General features: G+C 63.3%; 1 protein-coding gene across 1 annotated transcript in view; it reads left to right on the forward strand.

Annotated features, from left to right (window-relative positions):
• The first annotated feature begins 1,029 nt into the window (after positions 1-1,029).
• CXXC5 (CXXC finger protein 5) overlaps positions 1,030-15,704 on the forward strand; it is a 36,848-nt gene continuing 22,173 nt past the window's right edge. Inside the window, exon 1 of the mRNA XM_017825658.1 lies at positions 1,030-1,097. The gene's annotated coding sequence lies outside the window, so the exon portion shown is untranslated. The remainder of the gene's footprint in view (positions 1,098-15,704) is intronic.

Genomic DNA, 15,704 nt, shown 5'->3' on the forward strand with positions numbered 1-15,704 from the left:
GGAGTGGGGGGCACAATGGGGTGACACCCGTGGATGTGACTGGGATATGGGGTGCACAGTGGGGAGAAACCCATAGGGGACAGGTAGGACATGGAGGGGGTACAAACAGGGTAACACCCGTGGGGGTGAATGGGATATAGGGGACAGTTAGGACATGGAGGGGGTACAAACAGGGTAACACCCGTGGGGGTGAATGGGATATAGGGGACAGTTAGGACATGGAGGGGGTACAAACAGGGTAACACCCGTGGGGGTGAATGGGATATGGGGGACAGAGTCCAATCCCATTCATGTGGGTGACTGGGACACCATGGTGACACCCAGAGGGGTGGCTGGAAAACGGGGGGACACACCACGGTGGCACCCGGGGGGGGGCAGCTGGGACACGAGGGGACACACCACGGTGACACCCAATGGGAGGTGGCTGAGACATGGAGGGGGACACATCCCAGCAACACCCGTGGCGGGTGGACAACCCATAGAAGGCACAGCACAGTGACACTCGTGGGGGCGGCTGGGACACAGGGGAGGGGGTGGGCACACCGTGGCTACTCCCGTGGGTGCCTGTGTGGGTAGATAAGCCGGGGGGGGGGGAGGAGGGTCCCAGCGGGGTGAACCCCTTTGGGGGGTTGGATGGGGCTCGAGGGGCACACTCCGGTGCCACCCGCGGGGGCAGCTGGAACGCAGCGGGGTGACACCCGTGGGGGGCTGCGGGGACCCTGGGGGGTGGGTGTGTACGCACACGGCGAGGGGGGTCGGTCGGTGCGGGGTGTGGGTGTGTGTCCGTGTGTGTGTGTGAGTGTGTCCGTGTGTGAGTGTGTCCGTGTGTGTGTCCGTGTGTGTGTGTGTCCGTGTGTCCGTGTGTGTGTGCCGGGCGGGCGGCGCGCGCGCGGGGCGGCGGGGGGCGCGCGCGGCGTGTCGCTGTCGCGGTCGCGGCGTGTCGCGGTCGCGGTGTCCGGCGGCGCTGGGGCGCTGCGCTCGGCCCGGTCCGGTCCGGGTTTTGCCGGCAGCCGCGGGCAGCGGCGGCGGCGGCGGCGGCAGCGCCGTGCAGCGCGGAGCGGGGGCTGCGCACTCCCAGAGCGAGCGGCGATGTGGAGGTGGGTGTGCGGCGGCGGCGAGGCACCGAGCCCGCCTCGGCTCCCCCCGGCCCCGGCCCCGGCCCCCGGGCAGGTGCTGACCACCCCCTTTTCCCCCTCCTTTCCCTCCCCTCCTGCCCCCCTTTCCCCAGCGCCCCCCGCTCCCCGGCAGCGCTGCCCGCAGCGCGGTGGCTCCCGGACCGCCGGTCGGTGCCGGCCCCCGGGGCGCTCCGGGCGGCGGAGTTGGGGTGGGGGGTGTGGAGGGGGTGGTGGGTAAAGCGGGGGTGGTGGAGAAGAAAAAGTTTGGCGGGGGGATTCTCGGCTCGCCCCGCTGCCCGGCGCCGTGCCCGGGCTGCCCGCGGCGGCGGCGGGGCCGGAGCTGGCCGCCTGCCCGCCTGCCCGCGTCGGGCCCGGCCGGTGCTGCCTGCGCGGCGCCCGAGCGGCCCCGCCGCTTCCCGGGGATGGGGAGGGATGGCGGGGGGACGGCGGGGGTAACGAGCAAAGTTTTTCTCGGCGCCGCCGAACCCCGCTGCCGGTACCCGCAGCCCGGCGGGGATGCGCTGGGAGCCGCGGGGAGGGATGGGGTGAGCCCCCCACGTCTCCCCCCCGCCGCCCCGGGGCCGCCGCGGCAGCGCCCGGTGGTTTCCCGGGTGACAATGGTGGCGGCGGGGCCGGGGGGCGGCGGGGGCGGCGGCGCCGGGGGGAGGCGGTGGGCAGCGGGGCCGGCACTGCCACCCGCGACGGGGATCGCGTGGGGGGCGCCGGGGGGGGACCCCCAACCCGGCGCTGGTGGCGGCCCCTCCGTGCTCGGTCTCCGCGCGTGGGTCGCTGCCGCCTGCCCGGGCTGCGCCGGTCTCCGGCCGCAGTTTGGCTCCGCCGCCGGTGCCCCGGGCGCGGGGTGGCCGTGGGAGCGGCGCCGCTCGCCATCGCCCAGCCATGTGCGACAACTCACCCAACTTTATCATCCCCCCCCCTCCCGTTCCCAGCTAACCCCCCACCCCGCCCCGCTTCGCCGTCAGACGGGATTCCCAAACGCCCCGCTCCCCCCCCACCCGCGGCTGGGAGGGCACCCCGCGCCCCCCACGCACCCCGACACCCCTCGAGCCACCGCGGTCGCACCGTGGAACATCCCTCTTCCGCACCGGCGTGGGTGCCGCCAGCCCCAGAGCCACCGTGGGGGCTGTGGATTGTGCCCGAATTTGGGAATTACGTCCCCAAACTCCGCCGAGCCGCGGCCCCACGCGCCCCGTGGGGGTTTGGGGTGTTTTGCGGTCTTTTCCCCTTTTATTTTAATTTTATTATTCCTAATTTTTTTTCCACCGCATCCCGCAGCCGGCAGCGTCCTTCCTGCGGGGCCGGGGCTGCTTCGGGTCGGGTTATTCTTTGCTGGGATGATTGATTGGGGAGAGGTGGATAGGGGGGTGGAATGGGGGGGTGGGAGATGGGATGGGGATTGCGGGGGGGCCATCCCACGCACAAACAAAGCTGCGCACACATCCTGCGGTAACGGCCCCGCGTGTGCGCTGACCCGGCCGGGCAACCTTCACCCCCCGCCGCTCCCTGCCGGGGGGGGCACGGGGGGATGACGAGGGGTGCCGTGCTGCGAGAGGGCGGGTGAGGCCGGGTTTTGGGGAGGGGTGGAGGGGATGCCCATCCCGGCTACCTGGGGCGCGGAGCCGTGGCCGGCGGAAGTTTTGTTTCTCTGGAAACGGGCCCTGCTGTGTCAGCGGCCCCTTTGTGCCGCTTTGTCCGCGCCCCCCGGCCCCCAGCCCGGCGGCGGGGCCGCACCTGGGGCTGCGGGGGAACGGGGACCCCCTCGGTCCCCCCCGCACCTCGGCCCCCCGCGTGCCCCGGCCCCCGAAGCTCCCCTCGGGCTGCGCTGCATCCCCCGGCGGGGCCGAGCCGAGGGGGGGTCGCGTGGGAACGAGGGGGGTGACACCCCCCCCCACGAGGTCCCGCTCAGCGGGAGCGCTTGTAGGCATGGAAACCCCGCTCCGTCTGTCCGTCCGTCCTTCGCATTCCCACCGGGAAAAGCTTTGGAGAACCGGCTCCTCCAGCGGCACCCGCGGGGCCGCCGCAGCGCATCCCCGTCGGTGGCGGTGTCACCCTAAAAGTGTCCCCGCGCGGGGTACCCCCGGAGGTGCCCCCGGCGGGGCGCCCCCCCCTCCCCGGTGCCGGTACCGGCGTCGCCCCGTCGCGCTGGCAGATGTCGCGCCCTGACCTCGGGGCCGCCGCCGGGGGAGGGGGGGTGTGGGAGGGATGTGTGGGGGGACACGGGGACGGGACGATGGGGACGGGGACGCGCCGGCGTGTGACAACAAAAGCAAAGTAACAAAGGACCCGCCGGTGCCGCTCAGAAGTTGGTGCCGGCGCCATTCGGGGCTCGGTGGCCCCGGGGGCAGGGGCGGGGGGGGCTGTTTGCCTGGCGGGATGTGCGGGCAGGGGGCGGGGGGTTGCTGTGCGGGCGCCACGAATATCCCCGTGTCCCCCCCCCCACTCGGTGGGAAGAGGCAGGAGGCGGCCGAGGCGTCCTTGACATGGATTTTGTGGCGGGGATGCGGGCAGCCGGCGCCGCGCTGCCAGGCGCCTGCCCGCACTCCTGCCCGCACCCCTGCCCGCACCTTCTGCCTGTCCTGCCTGCACTCCTGCCTGTGCCTCCTGCCCGTGACACGAGGTGGGCGGGAAGGGGAAAGTGGCTCTGGGTGCTGCACCCCAGAATTCAGCCTCTTCCTCCTTGGCAGAGGTGGGTGCAAGAGGAGATGCTGTGGGTGTGTTTGGGGGGTGTTTTGGGGATCCCCCACCTTGAGGCTCACTCACCCACCGGCATCCCCTGTTGTCACCAGGGCCATTCCAGGCAGGTGGCAGCAGTGCAGGTGCTGCTTGTCTGTGCCCTGGGGATGCTGCAGGGCTTGGGGGTGGCATCCTCTCCCCAAAACTGCCCCCTCTGACAAATCTGTGTGAGGCACTGGGAGGAGGGCCAGATCCAGGACGCTTGGCCCTCACAGCCAGCACCTGGCACCTGGTGTGTCCATGCAAGGCTTGGCTGAGGCTGGATCCAGCCCTGTCTGGTCCTGGACCCTCCACCTCCCCCAGCAGGGACATTCCCTGGGGTGGCCACAGCGGGTGCCGCCGTTCCCCTGCCTCCCTGGTTTGTTTTCCCAAATCCCAGCCGTAGGAACAACCTCTTGATTAAGTGTATTAATAGTTAAACTTTCAGCTCATAGCTTAAACTCACCAGACCACGAAAAGCTCCCTCCTTTACTCATGCTCTGGTGCTCAACTAAAATATTGCACTCAAAAGGCTTAGTTTTTTTCTTTCCCCTTCCTTTTCCCCTGACTCGACTTTGACTCCTGGGAGCATGGGGGGTCTTGTGGGACCCCCAGTTGCCATAGCTGCCCCTTGCAGCCACTCTTCTGCACAGAGCCCAGGAATGGAGTCGTGGGGGCCAGGTGTCCCCAAAGTGAGTGGTGCTCTTGGAACTCATCCAGACTTGGGAGGAGCATGGGAAACACCATCCCAGGAAGAGGGTGGCCCCCCACCCAGCTGGGGACATGGGAATGGATGGGCTGTGGTGGCTTGGGAAGGGCTGGAGATGCTGGCAGCAGCTGGTGTGTGGGAGTGGCTCTTTTCCTGCCAGGCAGGTGATGGAGCAGGAGGAAGGTGGGAGGTTCAACCATGCCAAGTGCAAGGGCCTGCACCTGGGTGGGGGCAGCACCCAGTCCTGGCAGAGCCAGGGGGTGGGTGGGCTGGGAGCAGCCCTGGGGAGAAGGGCTGGGGGATGCTGGTGGGTGACAGATGGGACATGTGTGCTCACAGCCCAGAGAGCAGAGTGTATCCCGGGCTGCACCGTGGCAGTGTGGGCAGCAGGGTGAGGAGGGGGTGCTGCCCCTCTGCTCTGCTCTGGTGACACCCCCCTGGGGCACCACGTCCAGCTCTGGGGTCCCCAGCACAGACAGACATGGGCCTGTTGGAGTGAGTCCAGAGGAGGCCATGGGAATGGTCTGAGGGCTGGGACAGCTCTGCTCTGGAGACAGGCTGAGAGAGCTGGGGGTCGTCAGCCTGGAGAAGAGAAGGCTCTGGGCAGATCTTAGAGCCCCTTCCAGTCTCTTGAGGTGCTTCAAGAGAGCTGGAGAGGGGCTTTGGACAAGGGATGGAGGAACAGGGCAAGGGGTGAGGGTTTTAAACTGCAACAGGTCAGAGTTAACTTGGACATAGGAAGGAAAGAAATGTTTTATGCTGAGGGTGGTGAGGCCCTGGCACAGGTTGCTCAGAGAAGCTGTGGCTGCCCCATCCCTGGAAGTATCCAAGGCTGGGGCTTGGAGCAACCTGGTCCCTGGAAGGTGTCCCTGCCCATGGCAGGGCATGGAATGAGATGAACTGTAAGGTCCCTTCCAACCTAAACCATTCTGTGACTTGATGCAGGGGCAGTGGGGTAGGAGGGGCAGAAGGGAAGAGGTGTTGGAGCAAAGGGGTGACTGGAGGAGGAACAACCTCCAGAGGTGGCCAGTGGGAAATCCCAGTCCAATGGGGAGGAAACTGTGGGTTTGCTCCTGCTCAGCAGTGGCCCTGCTGTGGGGATCAGGTCTGCAGCAGCCTTTGCCTTCAGCAGAGGGACATGTCCTGGTGGGGAGGCTGTGACTCCCCATCATAGGGAACCCATTGGGGCAGCATTAGGGCATGTGGGCAAGGAGCAGTCTGCATCCCTATCCGTGTCCTGTGTCCCTTGGGACACCCGTGGGGCTGGAGCCCTGGGAGAGCTCCAAGGAAAGCCAGGCAGCAGGACAGTGTGACCCCAGTGAGTGGCTGAGGGCGACCCATGGGTCCCATTGCCTTTGGGAAAGTCCAAAGGGCACGTTTGCCCTGGCACTGGCCCTGGGGTGCCCGACATCCACAGTCACAAAGCTTTTGGGTCTGTCAACATCTCAGTGCTGATGGTGTGCCCTGCCCCACAGTCTCTCCTTCTGGGGGGCTGGAGGGCTGGGGGGGTGCATCCCTTACATTTTTGGAGTGATTTCATCCCTGCTTGTGTTGCCCCTTGGCTTTCAGGCAGGTGGAGTGTACTGATGGTCCGAGATGACAGCCCTTGCTGCACATGGGTGGCAGCCTGTGATTATGTGGATAAAAGGATTTTTGAGGTCAGAAGGTTTTCCAGAGGCTGCCTTGGTGTCCCTGGTTTCCACCATCCATCGTTATGGCATGGAAAAGGGACTGGACTAACGGCTCCCAGGCTGTGGGCTCACCTTGGGATGTGTGGGTCTGGCTTGATGTCCTTGTCCTGGATTGCTTGTACCAAAGCATCTTCCATCGCCTGAGCTTGGACATCCTTTGTGCCAGGAGGATGAAGGCCTGTCACCTCCCCACAGTGATGGTGACAGTGTGGTGGCCTGGGAATGGGAGGGTGTGTGTCAGCCATGACCCTGGAACTGGTGGCTAAGAACAACAACAACAAAAAAGCTGTTTTCTGATTTTCCAAGCAGGATATGCTTTTCCATCCCCACCCTCCCAGCTCAGAGAGGTGGGAGCTGGAAAAGGGCTCAGGTCACTGGCTCTGCCCTGTGGCAGCCCAGTGATACTTCACTGAGGGCTTGATGTGATAGGACCTGCCCTGTCATTTCTGTGTCACTCCTGAGATGGGCTTCATCCCCAGGGTCTGATTGTCACCTGGGTGGTGGCAGGGCTGGGAGCAGTGCTGTCCTGGCCTCATTAGTGACTCTAGTGGGGTCTGGGTGGCTGCTGCCACCCGTGAAACCCCCAGTTGACCCTGGCATGGGTTTGGTCAGCAGGTGCTGAGCAACCTGGGGATGGCCTGGGCTGGAGCCAGGGTTGGGTTTGTGCTCTGGTGTGATGAGATTGGGTATGTTCCCCTCTGGCCTCCTCTGGTGCTGCTGTCCCTGGCCACCTCTTGGTTTGTGGGGGGTTCCCCATGGTTGGAGGTGGCCCTGGCCTCGCCTTTGCAAGCCTGCCTTGAGTTCATGCTCCAGCTTTTCATAGGAATATCTGGGCAATATCTGTCTCCCACAGTGTTCCTTATGGAGTCTTCAGCTGTGCCCGAACAAGCAATGCAGCTCCATCCACTAAACCCCCAGGTTGTCTCCTGGTGTCCCCAAGGGTCTTGGTGTCATTGGTTTTCACTTCTTTTTGCTGGGACGTGCCCTTGTGGCCTTTGTGCCTCCTTATTGCCCTCAGAGACTGGATTCCGGGGCCCAGATCTGAATCTTGAGTCCTGTCCTTGCTTGAATGTCCTGAAGACTGACTTCTCACTTGAACATCCCGACCCTGAAAGGTGCCAAGTGTTTGCTTTTCCTCCTCTGTGCCCACTTTCTGCTCAGAGGCAGGTTCCTGCTCTCCAGCCTCTTCTGGACCTGGAGCAGGAGCAGGGAGGACCATTCATGCCCAAGGAGTGTTGATGCCTGGGGGATGGGAAATGAGTTATGCCCACAGATGATACTTGGAGGGTGTGTGGGACTCACAGAATGGCCTGGGTTGGAAGGGATCTGAAAGGTCATCTTATTCCAACCCCCTGCCATGGACAGGGACACTTTCCACTAGCCCAGGTTGCTCCAAGCCTCATCCAACCTGGCCTTGGACACTTCCAGGGCTGGGGCAGCCACAGCTTCTCTGGGCAACCTGTGCTGGGGTCTCACCACCCTCCCAGGGAAGAACTTCCCCCAATATCCCATCTAACCCTGCCCTCTGGCAGTTTAAAACCCTTGCTCCTTGTCCTATCACAGCAGGCCCTGGTGAAAAGTCTCTCTCTGACATAACAGCCCCTGTTACGTGTTGAAAGGTCTTTCAGCAGGTCCAAATCTCACCTGGGCCCTGGTGAGGTGAGGGGTGGCAGTGGCTGGTGACTAGGACATGGCAGCGGGTTGGGTTGTCCTTCTCCACTTTCCTCTCCTGCATGCCTGCCCTGTCCTGCTGGGATCACAGCAGAGGGGTACATCCCAGGCACCCATTGCTCCCAGGGTCCCCATGGCCACTGGGATCACAGGAGGGAGGTACATCCCAGGTACATATTGCTCCTGGTGTCCCCACTGGGATCACAGCAGGAAGGTGGATCCCAGGCACTCATTGCTCCTATTTTCCCTGTGGCCACTGGGATCACAGCAGGAAGGTAGATCCCAGGCACCCATTGCTCCTGGTGTCCCTGTGGCCACTGGGATCACATCAGGGAAGTCCCAGGCACCCATTGCTCCTGGTGTCCCTGTGGCCACTGGGATCAGAGTGGAGAGGTAGATCCCAGGCACCCATTGCTCCTGGTGTCCCTGTGACCACTGGGATCACAGCAGGGAAGTAGATCCCAGGCCCCCATCGCTCCCAGGGTCCCCATGGCTGCTCCCTGCCCTGCTCCCCACTGCCAGCCGGAGACTTTTCCCCCAGTTCCCGCAGCGGGTGGGAGCGCTGGCCGGGGATCGCTGGCTGGGAGTGCTCCTCCTGCCCTCTGCTTTACCTTCTGCATCTCACTAATCTGATGACCGGAGGTATGCGAAGCATTTCAAATATGGCCTCGTTAGCTGGCTCCGGACAGAGCACGCAAGAGCCGTTTCTTCACACTCCTATTCCAGCCAGCTGTTGCCGTTCCCTCCTCCCACGGGCATCCCGCTGCCACCGCTGGGATTGGCACAACTGGTTGAGCCCATCCTGCCCACTCCCTGTGTGTCCTGGATGTGTCCTGGTGGCTGTTGGGTCCTGTGGTGATTTGAGAGCATCGCTGGGCATGTGGGCAAGGGGCGAGTGCCCGATGGTGCTGGGGAGCAGAGCGTCCCCTCTGCCCGCAGCCTTGGGTGCCCAGCCCTCCCTCAGCACACCCAGCCCCCTGGAAGGACCTGGAGGGGATCCCATGGCATGCGTGGCCTTGGGGCTCCCAGGGAATCTGATAGGCATCAGGGTGAGGGATGTGGGATAGTGGGTGCTGGCTGGACACTGAACTGTGAAGGGGCTGTCCTTCCCCACCTTCCCCTCTGGCATCTGTGGGAAGAACCCAGTGTAGGGAGTGAAACTGGGGGACACAGTGCAAGTGTGAGCACAGGGAAAGGGGGACCCTGGGATCCCCAGGGAATGGATGCTGTCCAAGAGGACTGCAGCCCATCTCTCTCTGGCTCTCTGGGGTGGTCCTTGCAGTGCTGTGCCCATGAGGGTGTTGAGGCACCCACCTCAGGGTCCCATGCCTTTATCCTTGGGGCATCCCATCCATCTCTCCATCCATGTCCGTCTGTGTCTCCCCATCCCCTCCATGCCCTGGTTGGCACAGGGGGCTGCCCGCTGGAAGGGGCTCCATTGCACCAGCACTGCTGTGCTTCTGCCTGACCCCAGCACCAGCTCTTGATGTCCCCAGTGTCCCGGTGACAGCGCGAGCCTGGCACCACCTCCCCATCCCGCTATTTAAAGCTGGGGCTGGGGGCAGAAAAATAAACGTGGAGGACGAAGATGATGATGATGATGATGATGGTGGTGGCTCTGACCGCCCTTGGGGACAGCTGGCCCCGCGTCGGCGTCCCCGGGGAGGGGATGCCGTGGCCTGGCACAGCCGGGCACGGGGCTGGGAGCTGGTCGCCAGGCGTTTGCGCTTTAATGCATCAGGACAGCTTGCAAATTCCAGGCTGGCGAGGCGAAGTGCCGGCCGCGGCCGAGCGTGCGCGCTGTCGCGGCGGGGGCCGCGCTGCCAGACCCGGTTAGCTCCCTTATCTCGCCGGCCGCCGCGGGGGGACGGGGGTCAGGGCAGGGCTGCGGGCAGCCCCTGCCTCCCACCCTGCCGGGGGGGTCTGCGCAGCCCCCCCGCTGCAGCAGAGGTGGGGTATGGTGGGGGCACAGCGGGAGGTTGGCGTGGGAAGGGCAGGTTTGTAGGGACCTCTGTCCCCCCGGCATCTGCAGGGACCCCATCTCACCATCTGCAGGGAGCTCTGTTGCTCCTGTCCCCGCATCTGCAGGGACCCCGGTCCCCTCTGTCCCCCTCTTGTCTGAAAACCCTCCTGCAAGGATCTCTGACCTCTCCTTCTGCAGGAACCCCTCTCTTCTCTGTCCTCCCCCGTCTGCAAAGGCCCTTGTCCCCTCCTTCTGTGGGGAACCCTGTCCAGCTTGTCCCGCCCTCGTCTGCAAAGCCCCCTGTCCCCCTTCTACAGAGCCCTCTGTTCCCTCATCTGTAGGGGCCCCCGTCCCCCCTTCTGCAGGGACTCCTGTCCCCCCATCTTCAAAGCCCCTCGCTTCTCCCCATCTTCAGGTATCCCTGTCCTCCCCTTCTGTTGAGAACCCTGACCCTTCATCTTCAGAGCCCTCTGTCCCCCTATCTACAGGGACCTCTGTCCCCCTTATGCAGATCCCCTGTCCTTCCTTCTGCAGAGCTCTGTGTTCTTCCATCCACAGGGATCCCTGTTCCCTGGAATCCACAGGAACCCCTGCCCCCTTCCCAGGCCTCCCTCTGCAAAGCCCTGGGGTGATTCCCAGTCCTGTCCCCCCAGCACCAGGGATGACCTGGAGGTTGTTCAGGGACAGCCATCTGAATCCCAGGAGAGAGGGTGACCTGTCATCTCTACAAACGGAGAAACTGAGGCAGGGAATGCCACTGAATCCTTTCTAAGAAGCAGTTTCTCATCCTTTCCCTGAATATTTCCCAAATATCTGAGCCCATCCATCGTGCCAGGACCCCCAGGCTTTGCCCCCATCTCCCCACTGCTGCAGTCACCTCCCTCCTCCCCATCCTCACATTCAAGTTAAATAAAAGAAGCTTTTAAAAACATGCATTGCCACCTCGCTGGGAACAATTGGAATCACCTGGAGTGCTAATCCCGAGGCACCCTGGGGCTATGGGTGCTCCCCGGGGGTGGAGGAGGAGGGGGCCCTTTGCTTTGCGAAGGCGTGGGGGGATTAGCAGGAGGATTGGTAAATCTGACCCCAGGTAAAGATTAAGACCCAAAAAAAAAAAGGAAAAACGTTTGTGTTTTCTCCCCCGTGCTGATGCACCGTGAAGATTAAACTGGGATGAATCCATGTGGCAGCCGGTTCGATTAGGGGGTGGGGGACTGCAGGGAGGGATGTGAGGATGGGGCAGGGAAGGGGGCTGTGTCCGGGGGTCTGGAGATGCCACAGCTGGGGGAAAAAGGGAGAGCTGGAGAAAAACAGGGGAGCTGCAGGGGAATGGGGGACCTGGAAGGCCAGTGGCCAGTCCCTGGGGGTTCCCAGGCTGCCTGTGGCTGCTGGTGGGGAGGGGATTTTTTGGGGGGACAACCATATCCATAACCACTGACAACCTAATCCTGGAAATAGCTGGCACTGGGCTGTGTGTGGGCGGCTTCAGCAACTCATCCCAAAGGCCAATAGGTTTATGGATAGGGCTGGAAAACACCCCAGCAGCAGGGAATAAATCCCCCACCCCTGTTAGAAGTGGGATGTTCTCTTATCCCTCTTGAGCTCACTGGTCTGCATCCCACAAACCATTCCAGCACGTGGCCACCTCCAAGGATAACCAGGGACCTCACCTTTTTCTGAGCCCTCCACCCTTCACGGCCCTGGGGCTCGGGGGGGGGGCTTCTGACAGAGCCCTGAGAATCTTGTCTCTCCTGGTGGTGACACTCCCCTGGGAAGTGCTGGGAAGGGGGACAAGGGGCTCCCCTCTAGGACACAGAGTGGGGGACATGTTCACTCCCACAGCCAAGGGGGTGGGAAGGGACTGACTTCCCTGCCATGGTGCTCCTGTGTCCCCTTGGTAAGGGAGGGGGGAGATGCTGACACCAGGGGCAAAGGAAACTGGGGAGACCCCTCTGGGCTTGTCTGGCTGTCCTAAGGACCACGGGACCAGTATGTGTACTGGGAGGAGACTGGAGTGGCACCCCTGGGGTGGACCATGGAGTGGCTGACCCTGCCATTGGGGATGAGGCTTTTGGGGGGGCTGAGCACTGGCTTGGGGGTAAAACACTGTTTTGGGGGGGCTGAGCACTGGTTTGGAGGTCAAGCAGCATTTTGGGGTGTTGAGCTCGAGAGGTTGAGCACCATTTTGGGGAGCTGAGAACCGGCTTGGGGGTCAAGTGTCATTCTGGCTTGGAGGTCAAGCACTGTTTTGGGGGGTTGAGTGTTGTTTTGGGGGACTGAGCACCAACTTGAGGGTCATGCACTGTTTTGTGAGGCTGAGCATAAGCATGAGGGTTGAGCACAGTTTTGGAGGACTGAGCCAGCTTGAGGATCAAGCATTGTTTTGGGGGCCTGAGCCCCAGTTTGGGGTCTGAGCTTTGACCTGCGAGTCGTGCACCATTCTGGAGGGCTGAGCAGCAGCTCAGTGGCTGAGCACTGTTTCAGGGCGCTGAGCACCAACTTGGGGGGGGTCAAGCACTGTTTTGGGGGGCTGAGCACCCCCTCAGGGGTTGAGCACTGATTTGGGGGCTGAGGACTGTTTTGGGGCTGAACACTGTCTCATGGGCTGAGTGCTGGTTCAGGGGCTGAGCACCAGCCTGGGAGCTGAGCACCATTTTGGGGGCTGAGCTGGTACCATCTCAGGGGTCAAGCACCAGTCCAGGGTGTTCAGGGGGTTCAGAGCTGGCTTGGGGGGGGCTGAGCACTGTTTTGGGAAGCCAAGCACCAATTTGGGTACCAAGCACCAGGTTGGGTGGCTGAGCACCATTTCAGGTTGAGCAGTGGTTTGGGGGGCTAAGCACTGGTTCTGGGGCTGAGCCCCAGTTTGAGGGGCTGGATCCTTCCTCAGAGGGCTGAGGGGCAAGCACCCCACTGAGGGTGTGCTCCTGTCTCACATCCCGTGCTGGGGGCTAGTGGGGCCAGTGCGGGGGTCGTTCCTGCTCTGTCTTTGCTCCCTGTCCTCATCACAGGGTGGCCTCAGGATGGGGAGTAGCTGAAAAGCTGGCTCTGGGTCCCTTCACTCCACCAAGTGTGTGGGCCCATCCCAGCCCTTCCCTGCCTCAGTTTCCCTCCTGCAGTGAAGCTCTTCAGCTGCCCCTGGTGCCTCCTGCCCACAGCATTCCAGCTGCTCTTCCACTGCCGTGGGCATCCCTTCCTGGACATGCAGGGATGGGAAGTGTCACCTCACCTCCATGCCCAGTGGTTGGGTGCTGGTACCTTGGCATCCCTCTGGGTGTTCCCCAGGTGTGGTGGGTGTCCTGGCAAACCCCTGCCCAGCCAACTCCATGCCAGAGCCTGACCTGATCTCCTGGTGGTCCTGGCAACCAGGAATCGAATTTATCAGGACCTTCTCCTGGGGCAGAGGTGGCCCTCAAGCTGGTGGTGCCAGTGTGGGAGGGTAGGTGTGTGTGGGTGCAGGGGCCACTTTTCCCTGCCAGCTGAGCTGCTGCCATCGGAGCAGGGAGAATCCCAGGTCCCTCTTCTCCCAGTGAGTGGGGTCAGACCCAGACCAGGAGGTTCTGCATCACCCCAGCAGGGTCATGCCAGTGCCATGTCCTCACAGGCTTCCTGGGATGGGTTGGCACTGGGAGCTGGGCAGGGTGTGATGATAGTGGAGTGTCCCCTCATAGGAGAGGGACACCACTTGGGACACTGGCCTCTCTGAATCTCATCCCAGGGGGGCAAAATCCTGCTCTTCCATCTGCTGTTTGGCTTTGCCATGGGGTGCTGCACTCCCAGCTGCCCCCTAAAGTTCTCCTGGGGGGTGACCACAGGGTGAGGGACCGGGGGTCTCCCTGTGTCCATCCCAGACTTGACCAGGAACCCCATCCCAGAGCTGCAGTCAGTGCCCCATAGGGGAAAGCAGCTCCTGGGTCCCTTGGGAGCGGGTGCCCCCCACCCAGCCCCTCTGTCCCCCTGAGCATTCAGCACCATGTACTGGGTGGAAATAAGGAGAAACTTGGAAATTCAGGGTTGGAGAAGGGTCGGGAGCTGCCAGCAGAGTTTCAGGGTGCGAGTGAATGCTGGGGGAGGTGGGCAGGGACGCAGTGCCCCATGGCAGGATGGCTGGTATCCTGGGCGATGCCGAGAGCATCCCTCTGAGTAATCCCCTGGGAATCTGTGTGTGCGGGGGGGCGGCCAGGCACTCGAAAACACACAAACTGTCTATGCCCTCGAGGCTGAGACCGCCCCAAACTCATCTCATGGGTGAAAATAGCTGTGGGGCGTGGAGGATGCTTGGCCACATCCCTGCCCAGCTTTACTTCAGCCACATCCTGGCTGGGGGGAAGGGGGGAATGCCTTGCTCTGGAGGGACCCTCCGGTGGGCTTTGTGCCGGGGGGGCTGTGCCGTGTCGGAAATCACGTGGCTCAGGGACTTGGGGCTTTACGGGAAGCGAGGGTTGAGGCGAGGGGCAGCTCCCATCCCCCCGGGATGGCTCGGCCGGGGTTCAGCTCTGGATCAGGCCCCCAAACCAGCTGCCCCGTGGCCGTGGCTTCCCGGCAGGCGCAGGGTGAGGGGTGACGGGGGATGAGGAGCCGCCGCCGCTCCCCGGAGCAGATGGTCCCTCGGCAGCAAAGCTGCCCCTTCCGCATCGATTACCCGGGCCGGCCGTTTAACGATCGCTTTCCGGGGTTAATTAAACTCTCCTCGCCGAGGGCGGCTGGGCGGCGGGGCCCTACCTGCCTGCAGCCCTGATGGACCCCCCCAGAAAGGGGGGGGGGACGAGCCTGTGGCTGGAACTGGGGGTTGCTTCCAAGCCAAACCTTAATATCCACCCTGGAGTGCAGCGGGTGTGCCGGGAGGATCGGCCCCGCCGTGGCTGCACTTCTCTCCGGGGCATCCGGAGCAAGGTCAGCTGCCCAGCCTGGTTGTATCCCGCTTCCCAGGCAGCATGGGGTGCTGGAGCAGAGGCTGCCTGGCGTCTTCCCCTGAACGCTGTTTTTTTGGGAGTGGTCCCCGCTGCCTTGCTCTGCCCACCCATGTCTCTATTCACAATGATCTTGGAGGAAGGAATCGAGTGCTTGGTGCAGACGGTGGCTCCGGAGCAGCACGGTTTGCTGGGCAGGTCCCAGCCCTGGGATTGTCAGGAGTCGCTGCTTCTTGCATATCTAAATGTGCCCTTTCAGCCGGCGCTCTCGGTCGAAACTGCCATCTTTTGCCTCATTGTCAGCCTCGCCGAGGTTACGCATCGTTTGCTGACTCACAGCCTCCTGCTCTAATTACTCGTTCGACTCCCTCCCTGGAGCCACCCGGCCAGTCCCAGCACATCCCTTCCCGCTGCTGCACTGCCAGCCAGGGGGCTGGAGCCGGGGCATCCATGCAAACCTCCTCCCTGCACCCATCCCTACCCACGAGCATCGCTCCGAGGCTCCGGGTTCAGCTGAAAGTGGCTGTCCCGGTCGTCTGGTCCAGCTTCCCACTGCTCACACCCCTTGGGATGGTTTTAGGGTGCATCCGCGGGGCTGGAGCTGGGGCATCCATGCAAACCCCCCTCCCTGCATCCATCCCTGCCCGTGTCATTCTCTCCTGGTCGCCTGCTCCAGCTTCCCACTGCTCACACCCCCCCGGATGGTTTTGGGGTGTAGCCAGGGGGTGGTGGGTGCTGGCAGGGCGAACACAAGGTGTACCCGACCCACCACGCACATACGATGCCAGAGGGGCTCAGGGCTGGCTGTCCCACCGGGCATCCCCCCAGGCACGGCCCCGCTGAGGGATGCTCCGCTCCCACGCGCTCCCTCCGAGCTTCCCAGGAGCATCCCGGCCCCGCGGCCCCCCCGGGGAGAGC

This window comes from Lepidothrix coronata, unplaced genomic scaffold, assembly GCF_001604755.1.
Source record: "Lepidothrix coronata isolate B3197 unplaced genomic scaffold, Lepidothrix_coronata-1.0 Scaffold121, whole genome shotgun sequence".
Taxonomy (NCBI): domain Eukaryota; kingdom Metazoa; phylum Chordata; class Aves; order Passeriformes; family Pipridae; genus Lepidothrix; species Lepidothrix coronata.